The sequence below is a fragment of the Mustela erminea genome, chromosome 10, assembly GCF_009829155.1.
Source record: "Mustela erminea isolate mMusErm1 chromosome 10, mMusErm1.Pri, whole genome shotgun sequence".
Taxonomy (NCBI): domain Eukaryota; kingdom Metazoa; phylum Chordata; class Mammalia; order Carnivora; family Mustelidae; genus Mustela; species Mustela erminea.
Window position 1 is genome coordinate 26,277,713 of NC_045623.1, and position 15,969 is coordinate 26,293,681.

At 32.5% G+C, this 15,969-nt stretch overlaps 1 protein-coding gene and 1 pseudogene across 1 annotated transcript in view; both read right to left on the minus strand.

Annotated features, from left to right (window-relative positions):
* Positions 1-15,969, minus strand: part of LOC116567492 — a 545,558-nt gene that overhangs the window by 333,913 nt on the left and 195,676 nt on the right. The window lies entirely within an intron of this gene.
* Positions 4,657-5,193, minus strand: LOC116567491 (annotated as a pseudogene).

A 15,969-nucleotide genomic window follows, 5' to 3' on the forward strand; every position in this document is an offset into this window, starting at 1 on the left:
TGGATAGAATCCTAGCAGGAAAGACAGCAGATTTCTTATTGGAAACAATGTAAACCAGAAGGCTGTGGATCAACATCTTCTAGATAATGAAAGATAAAAAGTCTGTCAAATTAGCAAAAATATTCCAAATATTAAAGCAAAATAAAAAAAACTTTCAGATATACAAAAGCCAAAAATATTAATCACCAGCAAACAGAAAAAAATGTTAAAGAAAGTCCTGCAGGCAAAAGAAAAATAATAGCAGATAGAAATATGAATCTATACAAAGAAATGAAGACTACTACAAATGGAAATGAGTGTATAAATTTTTTAAATCTTAAATTTAAAAATCTCTTTAAAATATGATTGAATATTTAAACAAAAATAACAATGAATTATTGGGTTTAGAATATCTGTAAAAGAAAAATCAATAACATAAGCAGAATAAAAACTGGGAGTAGAAAAATAAATTATTATAAAGTCCTTATTGGGAATATAATTTTATATGATATTGTGTAAAGGTCAGTTATGTACTTAAAGGTGTATACTTAATGCCTTTCAAAAAACTAAAAAAATATTTGTAGCTAATAAATATAGTAGATCAAATGGAATCATAAAAACATTTTAAAAAGTACTCAATCCAGAAGAAAGCATACAAGGAAGAAAGAAGAACAGAGGAAAAATGTGACAAATAGGAAACAATTAGTAAGATGTCAGACTTAAACCCAACCATATTTATTAAAAATATTAAATATAAATGGTCAAAACAATACGATTAAAATAAAAATTTGCCAGGTTGGATTAAAAGACTCAGTTTAATGCAGCCTACAAGAATCCCACTTTAAATGTAAAGAAACAGATTAAAAGTGAAATAAAGGGAAAGATGTATTCTGGCAACCCTAATTCAAGGAACGATGTAGTGAATATAGTAAAATGAAAAAACAGGTTTCAAAGCAAAATATATTATTAGAGATAAAAAAATCATTTAATAACCAAAAAGGGATCAGAAGTAAAAAAGGAGGCAATTACCCAAGGTGAAGTAGATAAATCCAATGGAAGTCAAATATTTCAATATTCTTCTCTCAATATCTGATAGAAAAAAGGAGATTAAAAAAATCTGTATGGATATATAAGATTTAAAAAAGACTATCAACACTTTTGGCCCAATTGGTGTTTATTGAACATATTGCTAATAATGGCAGAATATGCATTTTTTTTCAAAAACACATGGAGCTTTTATTAATAAATTATTTGAGAGTTTAGTAAGTTGCATGGAAAAATGATCAACAGATAAAAACATGTTTATATATGTACCTGGTATAAATTTTTAAAATATAATTTTTTAAACATAGTATTTACAAATACATAGGAATAAGTGTAAAAGAATAACAAAAATTTTATATAAGCTATTCAGAAAAAAAAATAGGAAATTTGTGAAAAAATTATGACAGAATACCTAATAAAGAGTTGCCAGATACATGAATAGGTGAATTCAATATTTTAAAGTGTCAGGATTTATCAAATAATATAATTTCATATCAATTTTATTCACAACCCAAATAGAATTTTTCAAGGATCTAGACAAACCGATGCTGAAATTTATGTAGAAGAGAAAGGTAAAAGGTTAATGAGGAGAGTCTTGATAAATAGGATAAAGATGACATTCTTTTTCATTTATTAAGACTTGTTATGCAGCCATAATAATTAAAACTGTATAATACTGCTAATACAGTGATAGAAAATTTCACTACTGCTTGAATTGTAGAGTCCTGAAATAGATCCACACAATAAGCAAACTTAATGTATGGGAAAGCTGGTATGGGACATTACAGGGAAATTAATAAGCCTGGACAATAGTATAACCATAAGAAAGGGCTGAAAGAGAATTGCTACTTTGCATCCTATGTAAAAATCAATTCACAATTGGTTAAAAACTTAATTATGAAAGACAAATATTTTAGCAAGACACAAAAGCATTAAATAAGAAAATTAATAAATTTGAGAAGTAAAAAATAAATTGATTAGCAAAAGTCATCATAAACAAAGGATGTGAATAAAGGAAACTTCTTATAGTGAAACTCTAAGTTAATGCAATCACCATAAAACAATTTAGTACTACATCACGAAGCTCAACATTCACATAACCTGCAATCCAGAAATCCCATTGCTGGGAACTTGTGCACACGTGCACTTGGATACATGTACAAAAATGTTCATACTTGTAAAACTAGAAACAAACTAATGTTCATCCACAGAAGGCACAGAAAAGCTGTACTTTATTTCTACCTCAGAATATCATACGATCATGAAAAATCATGAACAATAGCTATATGTAATAACCTGGAGGAATCAGAGAAAACACTGACCAAGTCTCCCAAGATTACATACAGTATGATACAATTTTTCAAGCTCAAAAGAAAGCAATCTAAACAATGCACTGTTGTACGGGTGCCTGGCTGGATACATCGGTTAAACATCAGACTCTCGATTTCAGCTCAGGTAATTACCTCAGGGTATGTAAGATCCAGCCCCACCTAGGGCTCTGTGCTCAGCAGAGTCAGCTTGAGATTCTCTCTCCCTCTGCCCTTCCCTCCATTTGCACTCTCTCTATATAAAAAATTAATTAATTTTTTAAAATTTACCATTCTAATGTTTAAGTAGTGTTCACATATTTTCATGTTAATATCTGCATCAAAACCTTCATCTGTTTTTAATGCATTATTTTGTATATTTCAAATATTAAAAGATAAAACTTGTTAAAATCTACTGTCCTCATTTTAAATTGATGCTTAGCTTCAAAAGAGCTGATTAAGTTTTCCCCCAGCATCATTTTCTGCAATCAAAATGGATCAATGTCATCTACCTTCTGTAACCCTTCCAGTTTTTCTGTTCTTCACTGAACAAACCTCATGCTATTATCATTCCCTTTATGGTATAGACCATAAAAAATAGAAGTTGCATTTAAGTAGGTGTTGCACATTTGGGGAGGATTACTTTCTAAATGTTTCTTGTTATTTCACTGTTAATATATCCCCAAACCAAGTGAGTAGTTTGGATAGGAGTACTCTTGCTGACTCATTTTAAGCATATAGTCAAAGCAATAATGTCTAGTAATTTATTTCCCATATGTATAACTTACTTTTATCACATTATTTAGTACAGAGTATTTATTCTATCTTTTGGGGATCAGAGAGCTAATTTGTGAAAATCACCTTGAATCACATGTCTATTTCCAAAGCAACTATGAACTTTATTCAAATTTGAGTAGGACTACCTGAACCAAACTATCTGACCAATATAGGGCAAAGAAAGCATCTGGAATTGTAGGTTCTAGTCTTAATTCTACCACTAAGAGCAACAAATTCTTATTCAAATTAATCTCATACTCCAAGTCTCAGTGTTGTCATGTGTCAGTAGAAATGTTAGTATACTTCTCCCTTAGGTAAACTACTTAATTCTACTTCTAAAATAACAAAGTGCTTCATGAGTTTTTGTAAAAATGAAAAGAAAGCATTTTTACAAGATACAAAGAATTAGTGTTTGATACTTAGAAATTATTAGCAGGATTGATGCTAAATATTTGGGATAGTCTCCTTCCAAATGCATTCCCTGTACTGTCATGTATCCATTACTATTCTCCTCTTAATTTTGAATTCTAAAAATCACATACATATATTCATTAAAATAAGAAGACATGATAATGAAAAAAATTTCTTTTCTTTCTTTTTTTAAAATTCTGATCAAAACTAACTTTAATTTTTTATCTTCACACTTAAAAAGTTATCTGATGGCCACCAGTTTCCCAATCCTAGCTTTGGTTACTAGCTTACAAATCTTAAGATAAATTCTTCTCATTTACCTAGTGTTCAATTCTACCAGTTTTAATATAGACCAGCATAAATACCATTATTGACTGTTTTGTATGAAATCCATTATTCTACAGATCCCATGTAGTTGTGGGATAAAACCAGAAGCCTCCACCTTTTATGTGAACTTCAGTGGTACTGTGAAGACCAAGGTACTTTTGCTTTGGTTAAGCAGGATTTCTTTTCCTTTGTAAGAGAACCTTCTTGCAACAGGTTTAATCAATTCCCCTAAAAATGCTGGCATTCTTTCAAACTATTCTTCCAGAAGCAGCAGTTATATAAATAGAATATTGGATTCAACCTAAAAATGTGGGCCCTAGTTAACATTATTCTGCATATGAACATGATAAAAGATTAAGATATTCTTCACATTTCCAAACAAAATTCAATTTAAAAAGCTTGTTCTTACCAAACTTCTAAAAACAGCCATTTGAGGGTAAACTAGTAGAGCATTATATTCCCCCCATGAAGCTGTAGGTTTCATTACATGCACCAACAAATCTACATGGCTAACTTCTGCATTCCACTTTTGTACAATTTATGTTGTATCTATTATACCAAACAGCATTTTAAGCACTGACACATAAACTCCCTAATAAGATAAAGCAAAGACAAAAGCATTTATCTTATTAGAAACAAGAGACACCATCACTTATGGTCTTCAAACATGATTATAGTTTAACTTTCATAATTTGACAATGCATTCATGGAACAATCTGTAGACAATTCATTTTAACAGACAAAATTAAAGAACACTTTGAAGCAGACATGACTGTCCTAAATTATTTATTAGGTAAGGATTTTACAAACATTACTTATACCAGCAGAAACAGTAGAGTAAGAAAGTACTGTATCTTCTCCATGCTGCATAGTGAGAATTACCGATAGTGTGGTAAACTTGTGACCCCAACGCCACAGCACCCACAGCCTGCAGATGTCAGTCCTCACATCTCCCTGTGCTTTTGGACTGGTCTGATGTCCACTGGTGTCAGGATTTCTTCTGAAAGTTTTATGGAATGCATCAGGGAGGATAATCTCAAATGATTTATACATGGAACCTTCACCAACCCAGTAAGAATTCAAGACTCTGAAAGCCCCACAGTGGCATCTAGCAACTGCAACAGACCAAAGGCTTTGGGCAAGCTTTAGCTGGTTAATACCATGATGGACAGGCACCCCTAGGTAGCACCCTTAGAGCTGGGCATTTGTGGCTACAACATTGCACACGAATCCAATATATGATGTAACCTTGTCTGGTCTAGCACCCCGGTCTGCAGGCTTTACTGGGCTAGGATGGGCCAGGGGTTCTGTGAAGCACAGAGAGCTGGTGGTACTGCCAACAACACATCCATTGAGCTAATGGCAGCTATGAGACAAAAAGGAAAGGGCTAAAAGCTAGTTTTCTTTTCAAAAGAAAGCACATAAGCAACAGGATGTGTGGGAGAATGAGAGAACTGATAGAGAACAGTTATATGAAACATAGGAGATGTCCTTTGAGGATCTCAAACTCTGGACTTATTCTTCTTGATGAAGATGAGGTAGAGAGAGGGAAATAAGAATCTCAGTTTAGTCTTGTGATCTGGGAGCAGGGAAAAAAAAAAAGTGCTTTTCTTCCTATGGAATAGCCAGAGGAATGTAGCAATGATTATAGCAAAGCCTCCCCTTTCGTGTGATGCCAGCAAAGCTGAATAAGAGGTGTTGGTTAATGGGCCTGAGCCTCACTCCAGTCTCTTTCACAAAAAATGGTAAATAGGGAAATATAATAATGCTAAGGGGGGACTGGCAGGCATACAAAGGCCTAGGTAGGGAGAAGGAGTCAGAGTAGTTGTATCAAGGCCATGGTAGGACTATGAACATTAGCGCATGTCAGTGTAAGATGGTAAGGGCCAACTGAAGGAAAGTATACCATAATCAATTATAGAAAACACTAGAGGGTGTCAGTGAGCCAGACATACCTTCCTTCATGGTGCCATGTACATATACATAGATATCACTTTGGGAGATGTGAGATATAAAGAATTTGATTTCATTGAGTCATCATTTCCTCAAAAAGAATAAGTTTTCAACTAACAGCCTGGGTTATATTTATCATTAAGACTAAGACTCCCTGTATAAAGAAGAAACAGGAAGAGACTTGCTAAGTAAATTTCTACTTATCAATGAAGAATAAAGCATTTTTAAAAGATTTGTTTACAGGAATTATTATTGTTGTTGTGGTTGTTATTATATTATTATTATTACTTTTGCCATCAGATCCCCTTTGTCATGTGCCTTGAATAGTTTCAACTAAAAGCTCAGCTATTTAAATCATACAGCATTTACTTCTATTTAGGATACAGAAATCTGTAAACAATATTATTCTCACATCAACAAAAATAAAACATCCAGAAAGCTACAATATCACAATTGTTTTTTAGTCCATCAGAGAGTTGAGTTTTTATAATGAATGCATTAACTTAAAATCCCACTGTAAGAAGTTCCATTTATTCACATATAGGAAACTTGAATTCCAAAGAGAAACCAGACTCTTCAAAGGCAGACAAGGCAAGAGAACTGCCTTACCCATGGCTGAGACTAGGAGGAGGTAACCACCATACAAATGGATACAGATAAATCACCTAAACTTTAACAAATTGTTAAAAGCCAAGTTTGGGGTAACATCTCATTCTGGAACAATCAGAGCCAGAATAAAAATGCTCTCATTCTGGAGTAAATTAAAAAATAATCTTGGTCCTAAGCTTCTATAATGACACAAGCAAAAAGTCTTCTAATTCTAAGGGAGAGCATGAAACTTCTGCCCAAGACCAATCACAGACACAAGGCTGGATTTGGCTACTAAGGAGTGAGCTAAGGCTCAGGAATGCAAAGAGAATGTCACCCATAATGTCCAAGTATAAAGTGCCTATCTAAGCCTGGAGGGTGGATGAGAGCACTTACTAACAAGCAACAGCAATCTAGTGGTAGAGGAAAAGCAAGAGTATATATATTTATATCTGATAAATTTCTGAAAGCTGCAGGTAGAGCACAAATACTGAGAAATGCCACCACCATTATGGTACTCTATATACAAGACAGGAAGTAGTAGCCTGCTGCTGAACAATTTGAAAACTATCGCGAAACTGAATTTAATGAGCACAAGCAACTCAAACCCAGTCCTGATTCAAGCCCTCCACCTCCCAAAATAAAAGGTATACATATTGCTATTGCCTAGGATAAATACTATTTCCCTCTGCATCTTCTGTTATACACATGATGTCTGGAATTCAATAAAAATTGTGAGGCACAGAAAAGGAAAATCATTGTCAAGAGATAAAGCAGTCAAAAGAACCAGACTCAGAGGTCAAAAATTGTGAAAGAGAAACTTTAATATAACAATGATTATAAATTGAAGGATATAATGAAAAGGATACCACAAACGACTAATGGAAGAATTCCAGCATAGAAATGGAAAATATGTGAAAAGTCAAATAAAAATCCTATAAATAAAGAATATAATATCAGAGATGAAGTATTTCTTAGATGGGCTCATCAGCAGATATGACAAAGATGAGGAATCAATCTATAAACTTAAGGATAGGTCTATAAAAATTATCAAAATGTAAGGATAAGAAAAGGTGGAGAGAAATAGAGAGAGGCAAAGAATTAGGAGAGGGAAGATAATGAGAGCATATATATATATATATGTATATATATATATTAGCATCAAAAGTATTAAATACCTAGGGATTTAATGAGATAATCTAAAAATAAATCTGATAAATGCAGCATAAATTGTGTATACTAAAAACTACAAAATGCTGATGAAGAAAATCAAGGACCTAAATAAATGGAGAGATATACCATTTTCTTGACTAGAAAACTCAGAGAGAAAAGAAAAAAAAAAAAGTTTGGGTCTAGATGAGGGGTAGAATTCAAGAACTGTGAGGAAATACTGAATATTCTAATATAAGTGAAGTTAGAGTCCTAGAGGAAAATAATTATGGCTATATATTTCTCCAAAAATGTTTAAAGACATCAACCCATAATTGCAAGATCCCAGAAAAACACAGGGAGGATCTATTGCTCTACTATTCTAGTTAGAGGTAACTGGAGTGACATCTTTAAAGTACTGAAAGAAAAAAATGTCAACTCATACTTCTGCAACCAGGAAAAATATTTTACAAAAATTAAAGGAAAATGGACACTTTTTCCCAGTCAAATAAAACTGGAGAAAATTCATTTCCAGTATAACTGAGCTGCAAGAAATGTTAAAGGAAAGTCTAGGAAGAATAAGTATTATATGACATTGGAAATGGATCCACAGAAAGAAATGAAGATACTTCTAATTATACAAATAAAGATAAATATAAAAGATATTTTTTCTTATTTTTAATTGCTTTAAAAGATATTTGACTGTTTAAAGCAAAAATTTTAACAATGTACTAAATGATTTAAAGTACACATAATATTAACATATGTGACAACAATATTACAAAAGATGGAAAAAACACTGGAGGTATACTGTTGTACAGATCTGAAGCTATTTATGAAATAATATATTATTACTTGAAAGCAATCTCTGCTAAACCCTTGGGACAAACACTAAAAAAGAAAAAAAAACAGTATAACTTATTAGCTATTAGTAGTGATAAATGAAATTTTTTAAAAGGAGATTCAATTTAAAAGAAGATGGGAAAGAGAAAACAACTAGCAAGACAGTAAGTTTAATCAATGGTATAAATAATTGTGCAAAATGTGATTAGACAAGCAATTGTTGAACTGTCTAACTAAAAGGCGGAGATTTCTAAAGTTGGATAGTAAAGAAAAACCTAATAGGTATTGTGTTTAAGAAGCTCACTTTAAGTATAAGGACCAAGATAAGTCAAAAGTAAAAGGATTAAAAAATACAGCAAACTCTAATTTAAAAAAAAATGCTAGGCTTGCTATATTAATATCAGACAAAATAAACTTCAGAACAGGTTCTGAATTACTAGAGATAAAGAGGGATATGGCAGAATGATAAATGGGTAAATTCATAAAGAAGATAAACCATTCTTAAACATCACTAGATAATAGTCCTATATAAAAGAAATTTAAAAACATATATAATGCATATTATTATATTTACATAGCTTATAGTATGTAATAAATGTTATATATTTTTATAATGTATTACATAAAACAATATATTTATGTACATTTGTATATAAATTAATATCTAAACATAATAGCATCAAAAATATTAAATACCTAGGTACTTCATGGGATAGTCTGAGGATAAATCTAACAGAAGAGATATAAGATTTATATACTTAAAACTACAAAGTATTGACTAGAGAAATCAAAGGCTTAAATAAATGAAGTATACCACATTCATGGATCTGATAACTCAGTATTCTTAAGATTTCACTGTCCCATGATTTTGCCTGTAGATTCAAAGCAATTACAATCAAAGCCCCAAATACGCTTTCTTGGGGGGGTTGGAAGGGTAGAAATCAACAAGCTGATTCTAAAACAGATGGAAAAATGAAAGACCTACAATAAGAGAAGTAATCTGATAAAGAAAAAAAATAGATGAATTTCTATATGCTGGATTTCTAGATTTACTCTAAAACTGTAAAGTATTAGTATACAGAAAAATGAAACAGAATAGAGAGTACATAAATAAAAAAGTGCATATATGTCACTGATTTTTGAACAAAGTTGTCATGGTAATTCAAAGGAGAAAGAATAGTCTTTTCAAAGACGGTGCTGAAACACCTGAACATATATTTAAAAAATAAAAGAACCTAGATCTTCATAAGTTCTTTTAAGTTCATTTAAGTTTTATATAAATATTATAAATTTACAAATTAACTTAAAAAGGATCACAGACCTTGATGTAAAACCCCAAAACTTTTCAAAGGAGACACAAAGACACAAAGAATATCTTTTGATTTTGGATTATACAAAGATATTTTATCTTATTTTTATTTTATTTTTTAAAAAGATTTTAATTATTTATTTGACAGAGAGACAGAGCAAGAGAGGGAACACAAGCAGGAGTGGGAGAGAGAAGCAGGCTTTCCGCTGAGCAGGGTGTTCTATGTAGGACTCGATCCCCGGACCGTGGGATCATGACCTGAGCTGAAGGCAGACGTTTAATAACTGAGCCACCCAGGTGCCCCTAGACAAATATATTTTAGATAAGAGAGAAAAATCACAATCCATAAAAAACTGATAAATTGCACATCCTTAAAATTAAAATTTCTGCCCTTCAAAAGACACTATTAAGAGAACAAAAAGAGAAAACAGACTGAAAGGAAATATTAGCAAAACATATATTTAAAGCATAACTTGCTTGTATCCACAAAACATGAAGAACTCATCTACCTAGTAATAAGAAAACAACCTTATTTTAAAAAAAATTGTTAAAAGATTAGGACAGTTAATTAAAGGAATTCTGATGGTGTATAATGACATGAAAGATGTTCAACATCATTAGTCACATGGAAATGCAAATTAAATCCATAGTGAGGTATCAGAATATATTTATTAGCTAAAATAAAAAGTTGATAACCCCAAGTGCTGCCATGGATGCAGAACTGGAACTCTCATACATTGCTCATGGGAATGAAAATTAATATGGCTATTTTGGAAAAACGGTTTGGTGGTTTCTTATAAATTTAAACACACACTGATGAATGACTCAGTAATTCTACTTCAAAATACTTATCCAAAAGAAAAGACAACTTCTAAACATACAAAAACCTGTATGGACATGTTTATAGAAGCATAAAGTCATAAACTCTACATAGCAGAAACTATCAGAAATAAACCCAACTTAATAATCAATGTCTTGTAAGTTCTATTTTTCTAGCTCAAAACAAAAATAACTAAGAATACTGAGTCTGACGTTATTTCTTACAGAAAAAGACTGATTCTCTAATACAACGACTACATCAGTTTTCATAATTTTTTTCATAAAACTTTTAGTAGGATGAAGTCTTTCATAATTCATATATGTTACACCTGCTGCAATCCATTAATAAATAAAAAACTTAAAGAACTTGCTATTTTTAAGAAGATATAGATGGTATCAGCATTAGGAACAAGCTGATCAAGAAAGAAAGAGGGCCAAGAAAGGGAAATGAAAATCTGATTTAAATCATTAGAAAGTAGAAGATACTCATAAATGATTAAAAAACCACTTCCTAAAAGTGATAATCACAACCAATTTAATGTCTACTACATAACAATTTTTCAATAAATACTCATGAATGAATGCAATCTAGAAAAATAGCATAGTGGGCAAATTTTTTTCAAATTAAAATATCAGTAAACACAAAAAACACCCGGATAAACCCCTGAGTTGAATATATTTTAAAATAGTACATGAGGGGAGAAATCCCAAGTCTCTGATGTTCATTTACCACGTTCCAGTTTCTGATGGGTTTGACACAAAGAAGTTGCACTTAATTACACTGTGGACAAGGTGTTTGCTTTTACTTCATTTGGTGACCATACAAGAAAAAAACTAAAGAACTCTTTACCTAGCTGCCCTTATTTTAAGATCTAAATTAGAGCTATCCCTGAATATCAAGTTCCTGCTTCTGCCTCTTTGGTTTTCACTGTAGCTGCCTTAGAAATCTAGAAATGCACTGTCCAATATGGTGGCCAATAACCATATGTGGCTACTTAAATTTAAATTAAAGTTAAATTTAAAGTTTAAAGTTAAGTAAAATGAAAAATTTACTTTTTTCAGTTGCACTAGCCCGTATTAGTGCTTGAAAGCCACAAGTAATAGTGCCTACTCTATTGGACAGTGCAGATTGTAGACTATTTCCATCACCACCGGCAGTTCTATTGGTCAGCACTGACCTAGAATCAATAACTTCCCATCGAAAAGTATCTACTTAAGGGGAGCCTGGGTGGTTCAGTTGGTTAAGCCCCTGACTCTTGATCTCAGCTCAAGCCCTGCTCAAGCCGTAAGTACCTACTTAAAATAATGATACTCTTCCTCAGCTGTTACCCATCTTCCTATTGCTACCTCTACAATGTCTTTATTTTCACATGAAATTGTTCATCGTGATATTTGGCCTGAGGAAGTCAAGTGTCTGTGTAATATGTTTCTACTCTTTCATGGTTTCTCCATAATAGATTTAGTTAACACTGAAACATAATAGCCTTTCTAAAATGGATCATTTCCGTCTCCTACTGCACTGCTACTTTCCAGAACTCTACTCTGGGAAAAAAAAAAAAAAATGTATTAAATGTGATGGGACCTTAAGATATCATGAAATGCAGAAAACAAAATTAACTTCAGTTTTTCTACCTAAAAGTATCATCAAATGGATTGAATGCTGGATGAAAGTCTGTGAGTAGAGAAACAGTAAATAATTCTGTTTTCAGCTCAGGTTTGGTGTTTCATAGGCTGCCAAAAAGTTCTTTTTTCAGCTTGGTTTTACTTAACAACTTTATTAATGATTTGAAAAGAGGATTAAACAAGTTCCTAATGAAACTCATTGATTAGGCTGACTGCAAAATGTTACAAATGCAAATGATGACAAATAAATTACCTAATAGAATGCAGGAGGTAGTGAACTATTGACAAATGCACCCAAAATGATACCCCCCAAATTACTGCTCAGTACTAAGGATGCTTAATTCAAAATAAGAGTGCCCAATGCAGCCCTAAAGAAAATAGTTTTAGGCCTTTGCAGTATTAAATTCTGCAATATACTTAACAAATTAACGGTGGGTTCCATTCTTTTAGATTGACGCACTATTATCTGATATAGACAAAAATAATTATCTTTAGCCATGGTACTATCATCTTAGGTATGCCTGGTTAATCAATAAATAGTAAGTTACAATAAATTTGACTTTCTTTCACTGAATTGATCTTCTTTTTATGTCTGGTATAATTCTTTTGACATAATGTCTTTAAGGTTCATCCATGCTGTAGCATGTCAGAATTTTCTTCCTATTTGAAAGATGAATAATATTCCATTGTACACACATACCATATTTGTTTATCCATTCATCCATTAACAAATGATTTCTTTCCATCTTTTGGCTTTTGTGAATTATTCTGGTATGAACATTTGTCTGAATCCCTACTTTCACTTTTTTAAGGTATATACACAATAGTGGAATTGCTGAATCAGACATTACTTTTTGCTTTTATTTTTGAGATATAAGTGACATACACTATATTACTTCAGCTGAACAACATATTGATTTGGTATTTGTATTGTGAAATGATAACCACGGTAAGTCCAGTTAACATCCATCACCATACATAATTACAGATTTTTTTTCTTGTGGTAAGAACTTTTCAGATTTATTCTTAGCAACTTCCAAATATGTAATACAGTATGTTAACTATAGTGACCATGCTGTACACTTCCCCATAACTTATTTATAACAGAAAGTTTGTACTTTCTGATTTCCTTTACCCATTTCACTAACCCTAACTCCCACCTCTGGCAACCACCAATCATATTCTGAATCTATGAGCTTATTGTTGTTGTTGTTGTTGTTGTTTTGTTTTGTTTTTAAGATTCCACATTGAACTGATATTATACAGTATTTATTTTTGTCAGACATATTTCACTTAATGAATACCCAAAATACCCATCTATGTTGCTGCAAATGACAATATTTCCTTTTTAATAGCTGAGTAATAATATTCTGTGTTATAAATACATATATGTAATACCACAAGAAATGTGTTCTCCTCTAGCTTCTTTAGAAAGGAACACAGCCCTATCTGCACCTTGATTTTAGCCCAGTAAGACAGATTTCAGACTTCTGACCTCCAAAACTGTAAGATAATATATGGTTATTATCTGAAGCCAATCTGTGGTTAATTTGTTACAGAAACAATAGTAAACTAATTTATGTAAGTTTATAATTTTCCTCAAATTTAGAAAACTTGGGGACATTAATTTTTCACACATTTTTTTTTTTGTCTCCACTCTTGGGAGTCCCACTCCCAAGTCCCACTTGGGACTCGAGATCACTTGATATTATTCTAGTGGTCACTGATGCTATGTTCATCTCTTCTTTCATTCTTTATTCTCTCTGGACTTCATCTTAGCTTCAATTAGTATGCTTTCACGTTTGCTGACCGTTTTTTCTCCTTATACACTTTGGTTCTATCCAGTGTATTTTTATTTAGATGTTTAATTTGTGTCTTTTTAAAATTTTCTAATTCTGATGATGCCATGCTTATATTTTCTTCTATCTACTGAACAATGAAGAATATTTATAATATCTGTATTAATTTCTTCTTCTAGTAGTTCCATTTTCTCTGCAATCTCTAAATTTGTTCTTATTGGTTGTTTGTTCTCTTGATTATGCATCTTATTTTCTGGCTTCTTTCCATTCCTAGTCATTTTTTTATTGGGTCACAAATATTGTCAATTTTACCTTTTTAGTTTTTGGATTTTGTTGTGTTTCTTTAAATGATATCATATTTATTCCTGGTATCCAGTTAGTTATTTAGAGTCAGTTGGATTATATCAAGATCTGAGAAATGAGTTATTTAGAATTAGTTTAGCCCCATAATTAAGGCAGTATCTTTCAACATTTAACCAAATCTCTATGTAGTTGTGGGTTTTTAAAAAGATTTTATTTATTTATTTGACAGACAGAGATCACAAGTAGGCAGAGAGAGACAAAGAAAGGGGGAAGCAGACTCCCTGCTGAGCCGAGAACCTGATGCAGGGCTTCATCACAGGACCCTGAGATCATGACCTGAGCTGAAGGCAGAGGCTTTAACCCATTGAGCCACCCAGGCTCCCCTATATAGTTGCGTTTATGAGTTTTTCCACATTGGTCAGTGAGAACAAAAACCATTCTCAATCTAAAATGAGCTCAAGAGGGGCACCCGGGTGGCTCAGTGGGTTAAGCCTCTGCCTTCGGCTCAGGTCATGATCCCAGGGTCCTGGGATTGAACCCTGCACTGGGCTCTCTGCTCAGCAGGGAGCCTGCTTCCCCCTCTGTCTGCCTGCCTCTCTGCCTACTTGTGATTTCAGTCTGTCAAATAAATAAATAAAATCTTAAAAAAAAATAAAATGAACTCGAGAAATTATTCTCCTCTTTCCTCTGACAGATATTCCCCAGTCTCAGATAGTTCTCTCGCATTCATGTGCCAATCAGTACTTAGGCAAAGACTCGAGAGAACCCATATGGAACTCCCTTCGTATCACAATCTCTGCAAATTCCTACTCACTATACTCAGTCTCATAAATTTTAGTTTCTTTGACCTCCCTAATTCAATATCTGCCACCTCAATTCACTGACAACTTGGAACTCCCTCTCTTTGCACTGCAACCTGGAACCTGCTTATAAGAAGTAATCTGTTTCTAGTATAGGGATCGGTTTATATGTTTCTTTTCTCTCAGGTATCATGATCGCACATTATTTTCCAATACCTGCAAACTGTTGTTTGATAGATTTTTTCTGGTTTCTAGTTATATTAGGTGAGAAGACAAATTCTCACCAGAAGCAGATGTCTGTCCACTTTATTTAATATTTCATATTTAAGGTTATAAAACTTTTTATAAACCCTGTAATCTTTTTATTGTCTGTGTGATGTTTGTCATTCCCGATATTAACTTTTGTGCCCTCAATTTTTTTCTTCATTATTCTTGAGGGATATTAATTTAGCTTATCTCTTTAAAAAAACTATCTTTTGAGTTTATTGACACTCTATAAATTTTCTATTTTTATAACATCTGTTCTTTTGGTTTTTTTCTTCAAATTCTTTATATTAGGGCACCTGGGTGGCTCAGTGGGTAAAGCTGCTGCCTTTGGCTCAGGTCATGATCTCAGGGTCCTGGGATTGAGTCCCGCATCGGTCTCTCTGCTCATCAGGGAGCCTGCTTCCCTTCCTTTCTCTCTGACTACTTGTGATCTCTCTCTGTCAAGTGAATAAATAAAATCTTTAAAAAAACAAAGCAAACCCCACCAAATTCTTTATGTTAAATTTGCTGTTCAATTTCCAACCTCTTGAACTTCATGCTCATATCTTATTTTACTCTTTCTTCTTTTCTATCTTATAAATTTAAGGCTGTACATATTGATTTAACCATGATTTCAAGTAGATTGCCTAAAATTTTATATTCAGCATATTCATTATCATTCAATTCAACCT